We start from the raw sequence: 12609 nt of genomic DNA on the forward strand, positions 1-12609 counted from the left end.
GTGCCGGGAAAAGGACAGCAGGCACCTACTCAGTTGGAGGGGCCTATCCTGCAGACCTGGCTTAGAGACCCAAACTGGGGTCTCCATCCTACTCCCATCTTTCCAGAGTTTCAGGCTTTTCAAAACACTTTCCCAAGATGCACAATTCCAGCAGAAAATCCCACCTAACCATCCCAGGGTGACTGGGCCACACTATCCTTTGAGAGGCAAGGACATTGAAGAGCAGATGTGTCCAAAGCCATCAACCTTCAAGGAGTGAATTCATTTCCAGTGTCTGGCTCAAGGAAGATTCTATCCATTCTGCTACCCACCAGAACAGTGACTAAGGTCTGAATATCTTAGAATTCATTCCTACCTAATTGGCAACCCTCAAGAAAGTGCAGAAAGTTAGGAAGGAAGAGCCCCACTGGGCCATGGAAGAGAGAAGCCCGCGGAGGATAGAGCAGTGGTACTGGGGGCTGAGTGGATGTGGGGCTCAGACTTCGCCTGGACCTCTTGGAGTCCTGATGGTTTTAGAATACCGGCTGAGACGGGGCCTGGGGCTGGACACAGGAAAGAGAATAACTTACTGCTCCTGTGGTTTCATTTGACTGCATTGGGTTCGAGTCAAAAGTGGCCTTGCTGGTCATCCCCTCCAACTTCCTTATCAAAAAGATGAGGGGCCAGGCATGGTGGCTCATGCCTATAATCCCAGCACTTTGGGAGGCTGAGGCAGGAGGATCACCTGAGGCCAATATGGGAAAACCCCATCTCTACTAAAAACACAAAATTAACTGGCCATGGCGGCGGCCTGTAATCCCACCATACAGGGCACGGTGGTGCCTATAACCCCAGCTACTTGGGAGGTTGAGGCAGGAGAATCGCTTGAACCTGGGAGGCGGAGGTTGCAGTGAGCTGCGATCGCACCACTGCACTCCAGCCTAGATGACAGAGTGAGACTCCATCTCATAAAAGAAAAAAAAAAAAAAAAAGAAAAGATGAGGAACTTTGTATTGATGTGGGAGGAGGAGGAGGTGGCATGTGCCTACACCTTGCAGACCATCTCGAGTTTATCTCATTTAATTTTCAAAATACTCTGAGATAGGAAATATAATCTGAGATGATCCCTGTTGCCTAAACTCCCAGGTTAGTGAGTGGGGAGGGAGGATTCAAATTCATTTCTCTGACTCTGAAGCTCCTGCTCTTTGTACCATGTGTCTCTGTCTCTCCCTAAGGCATCGAGAGATTACAAACCTTGTCCAAAGTCACTTCATCTGGAAGAGGTCAGGCTAAACTGAAGGTACACTGACCCTAGTCTAAGTCTTTCTGGATCAACTTTCATTGTAAATATTTTCTCTCTGATTTTGCAACGCTCAGCAGTTACTTACCAGGGCTGCAAAGTGAAGATAAGCTTGCAAGAGAGGAACCACCCACCTCACCCGAGTGAACCATAGGCAATTTCTGAATGACTCTCAGGCTGTCCAAGGCAATTGCCCCAAGAGGTCAACGCCAAGGCTGCTCTGCAGATATGACCAGGGCTCACTTTTTCCATCATCTTAGAGAAACTGGATAAGCCCGAGGCAAATCGGGCCCAGAGATGAGATGGTAGGACATTATGGCAGGCCCTGAAACCCCAGAGCACCCCAGCAGAGGCCTGCATGGCCTCTGGGGAGGTGGGCGGTGGTGGAGGTCTGTGTGAGAGAGCAGCAGCAGCAGATTAGGCCCTGCAGAAGCCCGCTTCCTTCCAGAGACAGTGCCAGGGGAGGAAGGATCCAGACTGGGGGCAGGGTGGGCCAGGGGGAGTGGCAGGCGGATGCCCCCCTGGGCAGGTGACCTCATCCACCACTGCTGTGTTGCCTCCTCTGATCTGCTCCCTCTGGAGATGGGGAGAATCCAGAGGTAGGGGCAACAGGAAGTATATTCCCAAGAAGACTATGGACCCCCCGCACAGGGAAACGATGGAGCCCATGAAGGGCGCTGGTCTTGGGAGCCTGGATCCACCAGTTATGCAAGTGACGAAGTGAGTGTGCCACTGTCCTCGAGGCCAGGGCCGGTGCAGTAAGAACGAACAGGTTGTTCTGGAAAATCGTCTGGCGGGCTCCCCGCGGCCTGCTGCCGGAAGTGTTTGGGGAGTCCTTTGCCTTGCTTGTTGATCCGCAGTACTTACCACATCCTGGAGAAACAGGTCAATACAGGTGGCCCTCGGGAGCCATGGGCCCTCTGTTTGGAACTCTGACCCACACAGGGGCAACCCGAGCTACTGGGCCACAGCCAACCCCTCCCGCCCGGGGCCTCTGATGAGCTGGGTCCCCTGCAAGTGACGTTCCTGTCTGTTTCCATCTGTGAGCTCCTACTCGCGATCTAAGGCCCAGCTGAAAGTGCTTCTTCCTCCCTGGGCCACCTTCCTTTCATTCTCAACTTTTCTAAATTACGAACATTTCAAACATTCCCAAAGGAGAGAGAGTGCACGATGCACCTGAACCATGTGTCCCCCGGAATCCATGGCTATCAAGACCTTACCACCGTTGCTTCATGGATCTCTGCCTCTACTTATTTCTTTCTGAGTTGCTTTAATGCTTCACGTCACTTTATTTCTATATACTAGATTTTGCATCTCTAAAATAGGGGCATTTTTAGACGTAATGATGTTATGGTCATCAGGCCTAAAACTTGCCAACATTTTCTTGCTATCTATCATTCAATACCCAGTCCATATTGAAATTTCCCCTCTGACAACTAATTTTTGGAATCAAGTCTACCATCGGATTTGGTTGACTTTCTGAAGGCAGGGCGTCCATTGTTCTGCAGAATGTCCCCACATGGCTTCTGTCTCCATCCACCATGTATATCCAGCTTGTGGCCCTGACTCCAGGTGCCCTCAGTTATGCCCGCTATGGAAACGGCCTTTCTGCCACGTCTGAAGCTTGAGCCTTGGAGGCAGGCACGACGTCTCATCTCTGTGTTCTTCGTGGTTCCCAAGGCAATGCATGGTGTAGCTGACGTGTTCCACTGAGTCTCGGAAACATCCCTGCATTGGAGGGATCATGGAGTGAGTTCTGTCTTTGCCACTCCACTGACAACTTTGTCTGGAGATTTTGAAACACCCCATGACTGGGAGTGACCGTTGGCTCGGAGAGGTTTGTACACAGAGCAGAGGGTAGACTAGATGACCCTTAAGACCCATCATGACTCTGCAATTCAGGCATGCGGAACCTGGCTGATGACAGACATCGACTTTGTCCTCCAACCTTGTTCCGGGACTTATCAATATTCTCGTGGTTAAATTCCACAAGCTGGCATGGTCTGAGGAGGGAAATTAGGACACGGTTTCTTGCCATTATGTTTTACAGCTTGGCAAGGGGCAGGAGGCCACTGTCCCCTTCTGTGGTTGCTGTGTCATTCTGTGGGGTTGATGGAGCCGGGGCCTGAGGTGTCAGGGTGGTGGAAGCTCTTGCCCCTGCCCTGCTTTCTTACCCAACTTTCATCTCACAACTTCTGACCTTGTTTATTTCTGGAGGCATAACATGTATGCCATATTGCGAGTAAATGAGAAAATGTGGCTTGGATTATGGAATTCAGCTTTATGATTCATTTGTTCAGCAAGCTCTTTTTGAGAATCTGTCTCAAGGATCTGTGCCAGGCCCTAGGTTCCGGGGGTTTAAAAATGGCCAAGACCCAGGCATGGTGGCTCATGCCGCTAATCCCAGCATTTGGGAGGCTGAGGTGGGCAAATCATGAGGTCAGGAGTTCGAGACCAGCCTGGCCAACATTGTGAAAACCCGTCTCTACTAAAAATACAAAAAAAATTAGCTAGGCATGGTGGGGGGTGCCTGTAATGCCAGTTGCTTGGGAGGCTGAGGCAGGAGAATCGCTTGAACCCAGAAGGCGGAGGGTGCAGTGAGGCAAGATCTCACCACTGCACCGTAGCCTGGATGACAGTGCGAGACTCCATCTGAAAAAAAAAAAAAAGGCCAAGACCCACCTTGCTAGCAAGAAGTTCACTGTCTAATGACAGAGACAGACCAAGAGTGGCATAAGAGGAGCAAGCCTGAATGCTGTGAGAGACAGACCCATCTCAGACTCCTGGGGCACAGGAAGGCTTCCTGGAGGAGGCAGCTTCTAAGTTGAGTCTTTTTTATTTTATTTTATTTTATTTTATTTTGAGACGGAGTCTCGCTCTGTCGCCCAGACTGGAGTGCAGTGGCTGGATCTCAGCTCACTGCAAGCTCCGCCTCCCAGGTTCACGCCATTCTCCTGCCTCAGCCTCCCAAGTAGCTGGGACTACAGGCCCCCGCCACCTCACCCGGCTAGTTTTTTGTGTTTTTTTAATAGAGACGGAGTTTCACTGGGTTAGCCAGGATGGTCTCGATCTCCTGACCTCGTGATCTGCCCGTCTCAGCCTCCCAAAGTGCTGGGATTATAGGCTTGAGCCACCGTGCCCGGCCTAAGTTGAGTCTTAAAGGTATGCATAGAAGTTTGCTAGAAGGAGGGGAAGTGGAAGCGGAAAGAACATTGCAGATACATTCCAAGGAGAAGGAATAGCATGTGGGAAGGCAGACTGCATTTACTCTGTGCTTTCAGAAACACATATAATGTAATTCACACCTCACGAATAATTTTTAATAAAAAATAGGCCTCAGGGAGGTTAACTGACTTTTCCAAGGGGAGGAAGAAGAATTAGAATGAAGGCCATAGACTCTCTCGGCAGCAGTTCATCACCCTGACCTTACGCCATGCTGTGTAACATCCACCAAAACCCTCATTTGTGTCAGTCACAGAAGGTGCTGGGCCGGCCTGGAGGGTTCAGGGTAGATGGGGTTGCTGCATTCAGCAGTTTAGGCCCAGATGGGCAGAAACACCTGGGGCACCTTCACGGCATCCCATGGTCACCTGGGTGCTGGGGACCAAGAACAAGAAACCCTGTCTCAGAGAACAGGACAGTTTCTCTCCTGATGCAAATATATGTTGTTTGATGTTGGCTTACTGACATGGTAGAAATACCGTACTATTGACCAAATGGGCTTATTTGGTAGTTTATATATCATACAAAAATCATTATAGCTTAATTTATATATAGTTATTTCTTATTACATATATAGTTATATGTATATAGTTATTAGTAAATATAGTTAAATTCAACCACAGTCTTAAAGAACAAGATTTTTCTTCTCTTCTGCATGTTGGAAAAAATTTTTTAAAAAGAAAGAAGATTAGAAGTATTTCTTCTAGAGCAATTCCATGAGCTCTGTTAACACCCCTTGACACTGGGCCGGGCATGGTGGCTCATGCCTATAATCCCAGCACTTTGGGAGACTGAGGCAGGTGGATCACCTGAGGTCAGGAGTTCAAGACGAGCCTGGTCAACGTGGTGACTCCCTGTCTCTACTAAAATACAAAAAAATTCACCAGGCATGGTGGCGTGTACCTGTAATCCCAGCTACTCAAGAGGCTGAGGCGGAAGAATCACCTGAACCTGGGAGACAGAGGCTGCAGTGAGCGGAGATCGTGCCACTGTACTCCAGCCTGGGTGACAGAGTGAGACCCTGTCTCAATAATAAATAAATAAATACATACATAAATAAATAAAACCCCTTAACACTGGAGCACTTGACACTAAAGCGACCACCATAGCACCAGGAACTTCTCTTTGAAGACTTTCTTAATTAGAGGAAATGAGGAAATTAAGGCTGCCCAGTACCTGCTGCATGTCAGTCAGTTGTAGACACTTCTACCCACTCTTGTGCTCAATTCTCATGGATCCTTCCAAATAGATCCATAATTAGCCCAGATTTTACATGTGAGGGAACCAATCTTCTGAGAGGTTCAGTCTTCTCAGTGTCACAGAATAAGGAACAACACTAGAATTCTGACCCTAAAGCCTGTTCTTCCCTCTGCACCATGATAACATTTCACACATGAGAGGTGGTGCCTAAGACCGAGTTCTCAGACCAGACTGTCTGGGTTTGAATCTGGGCTGCAGTCGTGACTTACTGTGGCAAGTTACATTTTTAAATTTTATTTTTTAAGTGACATATAATCATTGTACATATTCATGGGGTACCTAGTGATGTTTTGACTTATATAATGTACAGTGATCAGATTAGGGTAATAAGCATATCCCTCATCTCAAACAGTTACCATTTCTTTGTATTGGGAATATTTGATTCATCGTTTTAGCCACTGGAGCCTATAGAACATATTACTGTGGCCTACAGTCATCCTGCAGTGGGATAGAACACAGGAACTCACTCCTCCTCTCTAGCTGTGGTTTTTGTATTCTTTAACAATCTCTCCCTAGCCTCCCCTTCCCCCAACCCTTCCCCCAACCCTTCCCAATCTCTGTGACTTGGCCTTTTCCGTGGTTTTCCTGGTTGCAAACGGGGTGATGATGGCACCTTTCCCATAGGATTTTTGTGAGGGTTTGAGGATTCCATCTCCACAGAATGCCGGACACAGTGCTTGGCACCACTAAGCACCCTGTGAATATGAACTGCTATTACAGAGATTTTTGCTTGACGTCAAGGTTACCTTTTGTCTTGGCTGGTCTCATGTTGGGGGAGGGCAGCACGTGGGCACTGATGGGCAGCGGGAGGCATGGTGCCCACGGGAGGATGCACAGGCCCCTGGGCCCAGGGAGAAGTGGAGGCCATGGCTTGGGAGGGTCAGCGGGGCTGGAGAGAAGCAGGAGGGGTCCTTCAGGTCATGGCAGAGGAGGCTGATGCTGGGGTTTCCAGCTCCAGTGGGTGAGGATGGGGCCCCGGATGAGGCAGGCAAAGGGCACGGCACTCAGGGGCAAGACCAGGCCCGCGTCCAGCTCTGCCACTTGCTAGATGTGCCCTTAGGGCAATTTCCTTTAGCCTGGTGGAGTCTCACTGTTGTCGTCTATTAATTGGGAATAATTCTGCTTTCCAGGGTGAAATACAGACGTGAAAGAAGCAATGCCTGGGAAAGAAAAAGCATGTGGTGGGGAAGGGCCACAGCCCAGCCCTGTCCCTGCATCCCAAATATTGCTACTTGATTCCTTAGCTCTCTAAACCTTGCTTGTCTCATCTGTAAGATGGAGATAAAAATAACACTCTTCTTTTATTGTGTGAGTTGCAAATGACAGAGTGCATGTGAAGGCTCCTGGTGCCAAAAATATTAGCAGAATTGAGTGGAAGCAGAGTAAACACTCACTGAGGGCCGGGAGACTTAGGAGGGAGCTGGTCCCCCCGGGACGCTTTGCTGGATGACCACAGCTTGGGGAGGGGACTGCTGCCTTTGGAGAATGGCAACACTGTCACGCAGCTCTGAAGCCCAGAGTCTAATGCCCTGCTCTGCAACCAGGCAAGTCCATTCCATCACAGAGCCTGGGTTCACCTCAAGGACAGCGAGAACTCAGCCCTGGCCATGTGGAGGTCAAAGCGTGCAGCGCCCATGTACATGGACCTCACCTTTCATCCAGGTCTCCAAACCACACTGCAATACAGACATCTTCAAAGTAGCAGGCTTCTCTCCTCCGGGTGACATCCACAGGGCAGATCTGAGCAACACTTAGTGTCTCCTGCGACCTTCCCAGCCTCGGACAAAATGGTTGTTAGAGGAACAAGGTAATGGTGATATACGCGGGACCTGCCAGTCGGTTAGGCCGGTGGCTTTAATGGCTATTTTGGAGGTGACATTCCATTAGGGGTGATTGGACTTAATTTTAATGGCAGGATGACTTAATGTGTCATCATTCTCTCCTAGGCCTGAAAGTCAATGGGAAAAGTTTCTTTCCTCCAGGAATTATACTACAAAATTTCCATAACACGGTGCCAATTTTGGTCATGCTAAAATATTGAGCTGTAAGGGGTACCCTTCTGCACAAACAAGCTGGATATTTCACCATGGGCCTCTTGGTTCAGTGACCCTGGAGCCAGATGACTTAGGGTGAAGTGTTGACTTCATCACTCCCTGGCTGTGTGGCTTTAGACAACGTACTTAACCTCTCTGTGCCTCAGTTTCCTCACCTACAGAGCTGGGTAGTCATAGTATGGGCTTCCTAGGGTTGTTGTGAGGACCAGTTTGGTGTACGTAAAACCTGGGAAGGGCTGCTAAGGGCTGCTATTATTAGCTCTCTAGGGAAAGGACCGGCGTAAGCAGTCATTTACCAAACACACTCAAAGTCACTTTTGAACAGATGGTCGGGCTAGGGTGAGGGGTTGAGTGAGGAGCAGCAAGAGGCGCGTGTGGAACGGAGGGTTGGCGTGGATGGCAGAGGCATAGGAATGCCAGGCCCCTGCGTTTAAAAGGCATGTTGAATGACATCCCACCACCCAGAGCACTTCCGCATGGTTCACAAGCGGGAAAGACAACGAGAAAGTAGTATTTTTGGAGGATCTTTGCTGACAGCAGGAATGAAAAGAAATAAATATATATGAGAGCCATTATGAAGGGAGCCCTGCAGGACCTCGCAGTTAATTGGATGTGGGGCTGAGGGAGCAGGAGGAGTCTAGGGTGACTTTGAGGTGCGGAGTGAGGTGACTCACAGAAGATAGTGTCGTTGCCAGCACTAGAAAGCCACCAGAGGAGCTGGTTTGGAGGGAGGAGGATGGATTCATTGGTTTTAGGCACATTGTCCAGGATACTATAGCCACGGGCCAGGGTCTGGCCCTTAGGAACTGGGTCAGGGCTGGGATGGAGACTTGGCCATCATCTGCAGAAATAAGCAGGGTTTCTCTGTCTTTGAGACAGAGAGGGGGAAGCATGGGAGATTGAGGACAGATACAGGGAACGCTGGCAAGGGCTGAAACTGACAAAGGAAGAGGAGATTGTGAGAAGGCAAAGAGAGGGTTGGAAGAGAGCAGTGCCTGGAGGAAGCAGGAACGGGTATCTGTGGGCATGACTCAGGGGAGGTACTTTGTTAGATGTTGCAGAGGCCAAGAGGGGCCGTGCAGGTAGGAGCCACTGGGACCAGCCCTGAGTAGCCTGTGCAGGGGCAGCCTGTGCAGGGGCAGCCTGGGTGGACTGTGGGGATGTGAATTCCAGCTGGAAGGCAGGTCTGGGGTGCTGGATGAGTCAGCGGTGGAGCTTAGTTTTAAGAATTTCCACAAAGTGCCAGAAGTGGGAAGATGATGTCTTATTCTTTTTATTTTTTTCTGTTTTCTTTCTCTTTCTTTTCTTTCTTTCTTTCTTTCTTTCTTTCTTTCTTTCTTTCTTTCTTTCTTTCTTTCTTTCTTTCTTTCTTTCTTTCTTTCTTTCCTTCTCTTTCTTTTTCTTTCTTTCTTTCTCTCTTTCTTTCTTTTCCCTCCCTCCCTCCCTTCCCTCCTTCCTTCCTTCTCTTTCTCTCTTCCTCTCTTCCTTTCGTTTCCTTTCGTTTCCTTTCCTTTCGTTTCCTTTCCTTTCCTTTCCTTTCTCCTTTCTTCATTGCATTTAGCAGAGACTCAGTGTCTTCTTCTTCTACTACTTCTTCCTCTTCTTCTTCTTTTGCAACCTTCGCCTCCCGGGTTCAAGTGGTTTCTCTGGCCTCAGCCTCCTGAGTAGCTGGTATTACAGGTGCCCACCACCATGCCTGAGTAATTTTTGTATTTTTAGTAGGGACAGGGTTTCACCATGTTGACCAGGCTGGGCTCAAACTCTTGACCTCAGGTGATCTGCCCACCTTGGCCTCCCAAAGTATTGGGATTACAGGCATGAGCCACTGCCTCCGGCCAGATAGTATCTTCTTGAATGGGGAAAATACCAGCACTTCTGGCAGTTAAGAAGTCCAGTTCTTCAACTCACTAAGCTGCCTTCTGGAGCCCAAACCAGGAATGGAGTGATAAAGAGATGTGGGGGGTTGGGTCTATTGGCTGGATAAGTTTGAACGACTTGGCCCCAGATTCCCCGTCTGTGAAGAGGCGATGAGGCTGGGTCGTACTTGGGCAATATTTGTGCTGCCCTCAGCTCATGAGCCCTTTCACCAAAGCTGGGTGACCTCTGAGTCCCTTCTTACTAGACCAGAGACCCCAATCGTGGGCATGGCAGCCCCATCATGTGTGGGTTGTGGGCCTCCCATGCTCCTAAAAGCCCAGTGCAATCAAAATAGCTAATGATTATTAAAAGCTTTTTGGATTGCAGATGACTGACAGGTATATTCCCATGTGCGCTAGTTATTATTATCTTGTTTATACAGTCCATTTGTATACATTTGTATATATTTGAAGTCCAGAAATGTGACCGATTCACACAGCTAGACTGGAACTTCAACCCAGGCCCTTTACACTCCAAGTTCAAGGCTCTTTCCATCGTGACGTGCTATTTTCAAATCTGAGTGGATTAAAATTAAAATTTTCATTTGAGTAGTGTGGAGAATTTTGTGTAACTCTCTGAGCTGTTTAGCAAAATCTGTATAGCTCACCTTGTTGGTTGTGGGGACACTGGCATCTCCCGCGTGGAAACCTGGCTGGTTTTAACCTTTTCTGCTATTGCAGATGGGGAAAGTGAGGCGGCTGCTATTGACTTTCTGCTGCTGCTTCCGGGTCTGACTTGCACAGTGGCCATGATACCTGGTGCTTTCTTAGCTCTTCCAGTTGTTGATGTTCAACCGAGGGCAGTGGATCCCAAAAATAGCAGGCTCTGGCTCGAATTTCTACCTACATAACTTCTGGGAGCCGAGCTCTCTCTCTCCCTGGCAGAAATGGGTCCTGGGCACATGCAGAGATTCTCCCTGGTGGCATATGGTTTTCCGTGGTGGCCGTGACTCAGGAACTCATTGCCATGCTGCCTGACTCTCTACTCTGCCGTTGGGCTCCTATCTTGCTGGTGTAGGCTGACTTTGATGTGACCTCGAGATTAGCCACTGCCACGCTGAGGTCTCTCTTCATGTCTTCCTGTTGTTGACCTCATCTTGTCCAGCCTCCAACCCCATCTGATAAAAGAAGGGGGCAAGTATAACAGCTCACACCCCACTATCAAATACAATGTCTTTCCCCAGTCAATTCTTACTCTCCTTTCAGGGTTACAATTCCAAATTTCACTCATGCTATTTTTTTTTTTTTTTTTTTTGTAAGACGGAGTCTCACTCTGTCACCCAGGCTGGAGTGCAGTGGCACGATCTTGGCTCACTGCAACATCAGCCTCCCAGGTTCAAGCAATTCTCCTGTCTCAGCCTCCCGAGTAGCTGGGACTACAGGCATCCGGTACCACGCCCGGCTAATTTTGCATTTTTAGTAGAGACAGGTTTCACCATGTTAGCCAGGCTGGTCTTGAACTCCTGACCTCAACCTCCCAAAGTGCTGAGATTACAGCCCTGAGCCACTGTGCCCGGCCTCCTGCTATTTCTTTCAATGCTCCCTGTGCCTTGACAAAGATCCAGGGGTTATGTTGAAGACAATATGTGTAAAAGTACCCGGGACTGCACCCTAAATTGTCCTTTCCCTCTGACAAGTGGCCACCATCTCTGTATTAAGCGCAGCACCTCAACAGGCCCTCCGCAGAGAATGGGGGTGAGGACAGGCTGAATGTGGCTTTTGTCCCCTCTTTGTGGTGTTACTTGCTCTATTGCAGAATTGAGCGTTGGCCCCATTATTCCTGAATGAGTCAGAAGTCTTCGCCCCTCTGCTGAACAGGCCGATGTGTCCCTTGACACACACTTGGTAATGGTGCAGTTAGAAAAACAAACTCATAGAGATATGGAAGTGCAGATGTGTGGGGGCCCCATGGATTTTGGCGACACAAACGTCAGCTGTAGCTCAGGGACGTCCTCCTGCTAGAACTCACAATTGTGGCAGGCAACCTCTGAGATGAACTCAGATAGTCTTGCCTCCTGACATCCATGCTCTTGTGTAGTCTCCTCCCATGCTGAATAGGGCTGACCCCGTGACCAATAGGATATTCTAGAGATGACCGACTGTGACCTCTGAGGGTGGGTTATAGAAGAAGTGGTGCTTCTGGCCAGGCGCGGTGACTCACACCTGTTATTCCAGCACTTTGGGAGGCTGAGGCGGGTGGAACACTTGAGGTCAGGAGTTCGAGACCAGCCTGGCCAACATGGTGAAACCCCATCTCTACTAAAAATATGAACATTAGCCAGACGTGGTGGTGCATGCCTATAAGTCCAGCTACTCAGAAGAGTGAGGCAGGAGAATTGCTTGAACCTGGGCGACAGAGGTTGCAGCAAGCTGAGATCATGCCAGTTCACTCCAGCCGGGGCAAAAGAGCAAAACTCCATCCCAGAAGAAGAAGAAGAAGAAGAAGAAGAAGAAGAAGAAGAAGAAGAAGAAGAAGAAGAAGAAGAAATGGTGCCTCCCTCCTTGTTCTCTTGGAACACTTACTCTGGAGGATGCTAGCTGCCACCTCATGAGGACATTCAAGCAACCGTACAAACAGGCCCATGTAGCGAGGGCTAACAGTCAGCATTGACTTGCAGGCTGTGTGACCATGGGGCCATCTCAGAAGCAGATCTTTCAACCCTGGTCATGCTTTCAGATGACGGTAGCCTTGGCTGACATCCTAACTATAGCCTGTGCCAGAACCATCCAGTGAAGTCACCCCCAAATTCCTGACCCACAAACACTGTGACATAAGAAGTGCTCACGTTTTGAGTGCTAAGTTTTGGGCGAAATTGTTACACAGCCACTGATAATTGATATACCCATGGCAAGGACACAGGGACTTCTGACTCAGTCT

The sequence above is a fragment of the Macaca fascicularis genome, chromosome 1 (genome assembly GCF_037993035.2).
Source record: "Macaca fascicularis isolate 582-1 chromosome 1, T2T-MFA8v1.1".
Taxonomy (NCBI): domain Eukaryota; kingdom Metazoa; phylum Chordata; class Mammalia; order Primates; family Cercopithecidae; genus Macaca; species Macaca fascicularis.